Source organism: Chiloscyllium plagiosum, unplaced genomic scaffold (genome assembly GCF_037043375.1).
Source record: "Chiloscyllium plagiosum isolate Xiang-an unplaced genomic scaffold, Cpla_swu_hap1 HiC_scaffold_17, whole genome shotgun sequence".
Lineage (NCBI taxonomy): Eukaryota > Metazoa > Chordata > Chondrichthyes > Orectolobiformes > Hemiscylliidae > Chiloscyllium > Chiloscyllium plagiosum.
The window spans coordinates 23,804,160-23,812,783 of NW_028270155.1; positions in this window are offsets into that span (position 1 = coordinate 23,804,160).

Genomic DNA, 8,624 nt, shown 5'->3' on the forward strand with positions numbered 1-8,624 from the left:
TTCCACACTGTAAGTAATCTAATCTAATCTAATCAAAAGGGTATCGCAGAGAAAAGGGTCAAAACTATCTTATTGCTGTATCTGTTAATCTCATTCGAAATTACCATATAAAAGGTTTTTTTTTCCATGTCTGTGGTCTTGCTAAAATAACATTGGCTACCCCGAACGGATATGTTCAGTGACTGGCAACCACAATAATCAAATTGCAAAAATAAAACCTATCAGGTTTTAGTCTGAGATCTGACTTGTGCAGTATTACAATTTGCTGGAATCAGAACAAAGTGGGGGCTTTTGGTGAAATAGGAATATTTCAGATTTAAGAGGATTCCGTGAAATTTTTGAAGAAGTTAGTACATGGAGGAATGGTGCATAAGAACAGTACAGTTGTTGTGAAGTATTTTACACAGACTGAACTTTGAATGTCCCTAAAGTTTTTCTAGAAGTAAAAATATATTAGAGGATTCTTTGAAATCTTTGACACTACATTGAGAGAACTAGCAGATCGGGTTGGGTAGAAATTTTTTAAAAATCTGTTAAGAGTTAAAATGTTTAAAGTGATTACCCAGCATTTAAAATTAAAAAGGAGAGTCAAAGGTTTGATTTGTAACCACTAATATTTAGATTGAAATGCAACCATTTACAAAACTCCTTCCTTATCTGCTGTGGTCAATGGGTCTCTACAATGAGGCACACACAAAAGAGGCAGTCAGACTTTCTAACTTACACTCAATACTCTGTTAATTAAAGCAGTTTACCAGATTTTTTTTCAGCCTTGCATTTTTGCAAGCTTAAAGAGCAGGGGATTTTGCAAACGTCAGAATGTGCTACTTAATCAGACAGTATATGCCCTTTAGGAGCACTTACATTAACTCAATAACTTGGTAATTCCCACACTGCAGGTTAAGGCCCTTGGAGCAACTCAAAATATGATCTGTTTTAACTGAGCACTTAGTTTAAATAGCACTCCTGAGTTCAGGTTCCTGCTCGTGTGAATGATGATCGACTCCCATCCCCCTGCTGACAAAACCTGGATCTGTCAGAAAGAGGAGCTGTCCACAGCCAGGTCCTGCCCACTGTTTTAAAGGTCCTACCTCTGAGAAAGTCTGGCCCCATGTTTTTGATTCAGTAATAACTGAATCTGTCTTTTGCAAAACCCCTTCAAATAGCTATTAAGATGATGATACTTACTTTGTGTGTGGTTTCTTAAATTATAATGTAATCATCTTGTTCATTTACAACTTGTCAATCCAAATTTTGTTTTAAATATTCTGCCATATGGATTCAGAATATGATTAGCTTAGGTTTATTTGGAAGTTGTTTCAAATATTATCTCTCAATCTTCTGTCAATTATACGGTTGTTTTACATATTAATCTAAAAATGTCCACTTAATTCATCTATACTTTTTGTTTGGTGATTTTAACACTAACATGGTAACTCGGTGATTGATTTCTGTTTCCATACCTCAAGACACTAAGGTGTCTTAACAGGATAGATGTGGAAAGGATATTTTGTTTTTTCAGGGGAATCTAGAATTAAGATTACTGTCTTTTGAAGGCAGATGATGAGGAGATATTTTCTCAGTGCCCTAAGTCTTTGGAACTCTCTTCTTCAAAAGGTGGAGGAAGCAGAGTCCTTGAATACTTTTAAGGCAGAAGTAGATAGATCCATAATAAATAAGAGGTGAAACAGGAATGAGAGTAATTAGATTAGCCATGATCTTATTGAATTGCAGGGAATGTTTGAGGTGCTGAGAGGCCTACTCCTGCTTCTAAGTCATAAGTTTGTAATTTTTAAAATTCATTTGTGGGAGGTAGGCATTGCTGGCTGGCCAGCATTTATTTCCCATCTTTAGTTGCCCTTGCGAAGGTGGTGGTAAGCTAACTTTTTGAACTGCTGCAGTCCACCTGCTGTGGGTTGACCCCACTGTTGTTCAGAAGGGAATTGTTTGAGAAAAAACAGTTTATATTCTGGTCGAAGATGCACTATGATGCCTAATGTTGCATGGAATTAAGGACTAAGTGAATTAGAATGGGGCATGCTGGGAAAGTATTCTGCCTTTTATCTTTACTGAGTGGTGTGGTCATGGTCCCCTTTCACTTCCAAGTAGTAACCACAGTACATAGACATAATAGGGCACAAGAGGGTAGCTGATATTACATCAGTTAATTAGCTGGTCAAGAAAAAGAGGGAGCTTTTGTGAATGGCTTGCCCACATATTACCCATCAGAGAAAAAAATGTCCTTTAACTGATGTTAATGCTTGTCCTCAGTTTCTGATGAAATTGAGATGCAATAGCAATGAGTCACCACCGTGAATTATTTAAATTAATTATTAAGACATGAATTCTATTGATGCTGGATGGTCTGCCATATTATGACATGTTGGAACTTTCTTACTTCACCAGTTTCCATCCAGACCAAATTCCAGTCACATTTTATCATTACTTTTAAATGGTTTTGGATTTTTAAATTAAAGACAGGGAAGTCTTATTATTTGCTATCCTGCAGTTTCTTTTACTTTCAAATTTATTCTTTTAAGCAAATTAATGCTATCTTCTCATTGTAACTTTGAAATGTTTGACCACATTTTAAAATGCTTCTGATTTGGAAAATTGCCTTGCCAGGTAACACTGCTTGAATTTGCATAGGGAGGGTTAAGTGTCTTCTTTCTAAAAGTAACCAAACTCTGATGAGCTTTACTTTTTCTATCAGAGATTTGATATATTTCTATGAAAGTCTGAGATTTCTAGTAATTAAACTTCTTTGTAGTGCAGTAAAATTTCACAATTGAACTGTAAGTACCACAGATAAAACCAAGTCATAACCTTGGATCATTGGAAATACTCTCCAAGTTAGTGGGTTTTGGGTTTAAGTTCCAGTCCAGAAACCAGAGAACAAATTGAGGTTAATAATTCAGTACAATAATAAGGAAGTGCAGAACTTCTAGAAATGCTATCTTTCAGATAAGACATCCAAACATGGCTCTGTTTTTCTTCTCTAGTGATTGTAAAAGATTCCACAGCAGTATTTGAAGAATTTCTGAGGGGTTCATTTCTTGGTTGGATCAGCAGTTACTCTTTAACCAGCTTCAGTTAATTGTAATCTGGCTATTTACATTATCGCTTGTAGAACATTGCCATCTGCAAATTGCAATGCTAAAATTACTGCAATTCGCAAATTCTGAAGCATTTCACAATGTGAAGGAATTCTGCATAAATGCAAGTTATTTCTTCTTGTAAAGGTCAAATGAATAATTTCCTCACATACTACTGTGTATAATAATGATTATTACTGTCATTGTATCACTGAGTGGCTTAAACTTCCCTTCAACTGACTTAATTATTGCTAAATTATCCTTGAAAATGATCAAGAAATCCAAAAATATGCCCACAAATAATGATCATTTAAATATGCACTTTAAAAAGAAAGAGATAGCAATGAGAAGATGCAATATGGTTCTCCTGTGAAATAAAGCTTTTCACAATCTATTAAATAGTAATACAAAGTGCTCAATGTAAATTCTTGACAATTTAACAAAGTGGGCCAAGATATGGCATCAAATTTAAAGAAGCAGCAACGATTGTGAGCTGCAATTTCATTAAAAATCAGACCAGACACAGGCTTATAAATGTCAGACTGTGTTTACTGCCAAAAATGTAATTCGTGCCTTGCACTGAGGGGGGAAAGGGGAGGTTCCTGGGCTGCAGCCCAGATTATTTGCAAGGGCCAGAGAATCAGCCCACAAACAATTATTTGATTTTGGCTTGGCCCTCTTCACCATTATTGCTCATGGAGATAATCCAGACACCCACACAATGCTTGTTATGGCCATTTCTAAACTATAATGTGTTGATTATAGATAAGTTTTCATCTTGAACTGAGATAGTGTCTGAAACAAGAAGGTGCTTTAAGCGTTGCAAAGTAGTGGTGTTTACATCATCAGGGTTAGTTGGGCAGGAAGAATACTCTCTTATTTATATCAACTGGCATAGGATAAAATTGACCCCACAAAATACTGAAGTAAAATTGTAGCAGATTCCTTCAGTTGTATTGAGAGAGGAAAACTCAGGATTCCAGAATGCATTACAGCCTGGTTACTTTGCAAAGGCTCAACTCCTTTTCAGTTATTATTCAAATCCAAATTCACACATGATCTTGCATCACAAAACTCTTATGTAGCTACATGTTTAACTTGAGAGTAAATAAAAGGCAAAAGCCAACAGTGGTGGTTTCAATCAAGACGACAGAATAAAGGAAATCGGCAAGTAAAATGAAGGTGGCAACAAATCTTGAGGCTATAGAACTAAGGATAATATAAGGGAGTTTGGGGAAAGAATTAATGAAATAGATGGAGACAGGTTAGAAAAATGCAATCATCAGTCTATTGTGCATTTCCAGACAGAACTAGTCTTCCTATTGATGTCATTTTGCTGACAAGAATATCTGTCACCTCTACAATGGATGAGATTTGATGAGATTTTGATCTCATAACAGAATGTCTAATATTCTCCTTATTGACAAAGAGGTGTATAAAGCAAAGCTTCAATGAGAATAATACATTGCTATTACTCGTATTGAGAAAAGAAAGATGAAGGACCAAAATAAGAGAACAAAAAGATAAATGTGGTAAATCAGGAAGGAAGCAAGACTGAAGTGAAGTCAAAACCTGAACATTTTGTTCTTGTCACATCATTTTTTTTATGCTGTTACATCTATCTTGTTCATTGTGAAACTTGAAAAATGTAACCGATGTCCACTGCAAAACCACCAAGACAACAAATCAGTTTTGTCACGATGTTTAATGCTACACAAAATTAGAGGAACAAGCAACTGGACTTAGTCAAGGAGTCACAGATGTACAGCATGGAAACAGACCCTTCGGTCCAACTCATCTGGGTTGACCAGATATCCTGACCTAAACTAGTCCCATTTGCCAGCACTTGGTCTATAGGCTTCCAAACCCTTCCTATTCATATACCCTTACAGATGCCTTTTAAATGTTACAATTGTACCAGCCTCCACCACATCCTCTGGCAGCTCATTCCTCATGCACCACCCTCTGTGTGAAAAAGTTGCCCCTAAGGTCCCTTTTAAATCTTTCCCCTCTCGCCCTAAACTTATGCCCTCTAGTTCTGGACTCCCCCACCCCAGGGAAAAGACCTAGTCTATTTATCCTATCTATACCCGTCATAATTTTATAAACCTCTATAAGGTCACCCCTCAGCCTCCGATGCTCCAGGGAAAACAACCCTAGCCTATTCAACCTCTCCCTATAGCTCAATCCCTTTCAAGTTTCATAACACCCTTTGCGTACAATTCTGGTCTCCTTCCTATCGGAAAGACGTTGAGAAACCTGAAAGGGTTCAGAAGAGATTTACAAAGATGTTGCCAGAGTTGGAGGGTTTGTTCTATAGGGAGAGGTTGAACAGGCGAGGGCTGTTTTCCCTGAAGCATCGGGGGCTGACGAGCAACCCTATAGAGGTTTACAAAATTATGAGGGGCATCGATAGGATAAATAGACAAGGTCTTTTCTCTGGGGTGGGGGAGTCCAGAACCAGAGGGCATAGGTTTAGGGTGAGAGGGGAAAGATATAAAAGAGACCTAAGGGGCAACTTTTTCACACAGAGGGTGGTACGTGTATGGAATGAGCTGCCAGAGAAAGTGGTGGGGGCTGGTACAATGGCAACATTTAAAAGGCATCTGGACGGATATATGAATAGGGATATCGGCCAGGTGCTGGCAGGTGGGACTAGATTGGGTTGGGCTATTCTGGTCGGCATAGACAAGTTAGACCGAAGGTTCTGTTTCCATGCTGTACATCTCTATGACTTTATAACATCCAGTAGAGGAAGGAGAACAGAATTGCACACAATATTCCAAAAGTGGCCTAACCAATGTCCTGTAGAGCTGTAACATGACGTTCCAACTCCTATACTCATTGCTCTGACCAAAAAAGGAAAGCATACCAAACGCCTTCTTCACTATCCTATTTACAGGCGACTCTCCTTTCAAGGAACTATGAACCTGCACTCCAAGGTCTCTTTGTTTAGCAACACTCCCCAGGACCTTAGCTTTAAATGTATAAGACCTGCTCTGATTTGTGTTTCCAAAATGCAGAACCTCGCATTTATCTAAATTAAACTCCATCTGTCACTCCTCAGCCCATTGGCCTATCTGATCAAGATCCTGCTGTAATCTGAGGTAACCTTCTTCGCTATCTACTACACTGCAATTTTGGTGTCATCTGCAAACTTACTAACAATACATCCTATGGTCACATTCAAATCATTTATATAAATGATGAAAAGTCATGGACCCAGCACCGATCCTTGTGGCACTCCACTGGTCACAGGCCTCCAGTCTGAAAAACAACCCTCCATCACTACCCTCTGTGTTCTACCTTCGAGCCAGTTCTGTACCCAAATGGCTAGTTCTCCCTGTATTCTGTGAGATCTAACCTTGCTAACCAATCTCCCATGGGGAACCTTATGAAATACCTTACTGAAGTCCATAAAGATCATGTCTACTGTTCTGCCCTCATCAATCCTCTTTGTTACTTCTTCAAAAATCTCAATCAAGTTTGTGACACATAATTTCCCACGCAAAAAGTCATGCTGACTATCCCTATTCAGTCCTTGCCTTTCCAAATAATAAATCCTGTCCCTCAGGATTCCCTCCAACAACTTGCCTACCACCGATGTCAGGCTCACCTGTCTATAGTTCCCTGGCTTTTCCTTACCACTTTTCTTAAACAGTGGCATCACGTTAGACAACCTCCAGTCTTCTGGCACCTCACCTGTGACGATCGATGATATAAATATCTCAGTAAATGTATTTATAAAATCCGTAAAGAAACTTGTGGCAAAATACTTTCATGTGGAAATAAGTGAAAAATGCAATGCATTTGTATTTCTGTGAACATTTAACAAATACATTAATGAGTATCACTCATGTTTTGATCCATAATCATGAAAAAATATCAATATTTCTATAACAATCCTGGAGGTCATGGGTCATCTGACCACAACTCAATGAGGCCTTTGTGTAGTGCTGTATCAGCAAAGTAACTCAGGACCCAGGACCCTATCTTATTGGTCCCAAACACATGGACCCTGAACTCCTGATGAAAAGACTGCAGTTTCTGTCAGGGAGAGAGGAACAGCTGCATTTGGGGCAATGTGGAATTCCAGATGTTGCTGTCTGTACTGAAATTTGAAAGTTGAAATTGGAAAGTTGAAATTGCAGATGTGCAATTGTCCAACATCCGGACTTCTCCAAGTCTCCAGATTTGAGTTAGTTTTGGAGAATTTGAAGGATTTCTGACTTAGCTACCTTAATATTTAGCCAGAAAATGTTAGAGGGATTAAATGCTGCTCTATCTCCTGCTAACCATTAAACTGACCCACAACTCACCACTGACTCCCTACACTCCCACTCTTGACCAACGTCTGTTCCTCCAGAATGCCTACCCATCCCTGAGCCCGAGCACCCATGAACCCAAGCCCCCTTTTGCCTGGCATCTGACACACCACAGAAACTCATTTACCAATGATCCAATCCATCCCCATATCCACCATGGATACCTGACCCCTCCTGACTGAAACATCCACCGGACTCCTCCGCACTGACACCCCTTGACCTGACCTGATCCAAATCCCCTGCTGATCCATATGTCACTCCCACTCCAACTGGCTCTACTCTGACCTACCCTAAGTCTTTGCGTGCTTACGCATCAACCTACCCAATCATCACAGCACCAAGCTTCGAAAACTATTTTCTGGAATCTGTGCCCCTCACCTACTTGGCACTCTACCCATCTGCCACATAGCATTGTACCCCACTCCCCTCCACACTTAGCTCCAAACTGACCTCTTTTCAATCACTTACAAAGTGGGACCTTTAAACCATGGAATGCTGCAGCTACTGTTGTAAAAAGGGGCATGATTTCAATGTCGATTCAGTCTGCTGCTGCCTGTCTGCATGGACCACTGAGCTGTACTGGACTAAAGTACTTCCGTTGGGAAACGCTCTGCCTCATAGATTGGGTTTAAAAAATTCCTGTAATTGTGGGTGGGCAACTTGTTGTCTTATCTGGCTTGCAATTTAGGGATTAGAACATAGAACAAAGAACATCACAGTGCAGTACAGACCCTTCGACCTTCGATGTTGTGCCGACCTGTGACACCAATCTGAAGACCATCTAACCTACACTATTCCATTCTTGTCCAGATGTCTAGATTAGAGTGGTGCTGGAAAAGCACAGCCAGTCAGGCAGCATCCGAGGAGCAGGAAAATCGACGTTTTGGGCAAAAGCCCTTCATCAGGAATGGAGGCAGGGAGCCTCCAGGGTGGAGATATAAATGGGGCGGGCGGGGGCGAAGAGTAAAATAGGCGAATGGGGGTGGGGATGAAGGTGATAGGTCAGAGGGGAGGGTGGAGCGGATTGGTGGAAAGGGAGATTGGCAGGTAGGACAGATTGTGAGGACGGTGCTGAGCGGGAAGGTTGGAACTGGGGTAAGGTGGGGGGAGGGGAAATGAGGAAACTGGTGAAGTCCACATTGATGTCCTGGGGTTGAGGTGTTCCAAGGCGGAAGATGAGGCGTTCTTCCTCCAGGCGGCAGGT